The sequence below is a fragment of the Arachis duranensis genome, chromosome 9, assembly GCF_000817695.3.
Source record: "Arachis duranensis cultivar V14167 chromosome 9, aradu.V14167.gnm2.J7QH, whole genome shotgun sequence".
In the NCBI taxonomy this organism is placed as follows: domain Eukaryota; kingdom Viridiplantae; phylum Streptophyta; class Magnoliopsida; order Fabales; family Fabaceae; genus Arachis; species Arachis duranensis.
The window spans coordinates 82,821,238-82,821,982 of record NC_029780.3 but is presented as its reverse complement, the minus strand read 5'-3'; positions in this window follow the sequence as shown (position 1 = coordinate 82,821,982).

Genomic DNA, 745 nt, shown 5'->3' with positions numbered 1-745 from the left:
GTGACTCCACATGATCATGAACCTAATAAAACACAAAATAACAATAAAATAAAATTAAAATTAGATATATAAAAATTGGGTTGCCTCCCAACAAGCGCTTCTTTAGTGTCATTAGCTTGACAGTGGGCTCTCATGGAGCCTCACAGATATTCAGAGCATGATGAGGGCCTCCCAACACCAAACTTAGAGTTTGACTGTGGGGGCTCTTTTTGACTCTGTACTGAGAGAAGCTTTTCATGCTTCCTCTCCATGGTTGCAGAGGAAGGTCCTTGAGCTTTAAACACAAGGTAGTCCCCATTCAATTGAAGGACTAATTCTCCTCTGCTATTATCAATCAAAGCTTCTGCTGTGGCTAGGAAGGGTCTTCCAAGGATGATGCATTCATCTTCTTCCTTCCTAGTGTCTAAGATTATGAAATCAGCAGGGATGTAAAGGCCTTCAACCTTTACTAACGCGTCCTCTACTAATCCATAAGCTTGTCTTACTAACTTACCAATTGAAGTGAGAATAAGGCAGGCTGTACCTCAATGATCCCCAGTTTCTCCATTACAGAGAGTGGCATAAGATTTATGCCTGACCCCAGGTCACAAAGAGCCTTGTTAAAGGTCATGGTGCCTATGGTACAGGGTATTAAGAATTTACCGGGATCTTGTCTCTTTTGAGGTAGAGTTTTCTGAATCCATGTATCTAGTTCACTAATGAACAAGGGGGATTCACCTTCCCAAGTCTCATTACCAAACAACTT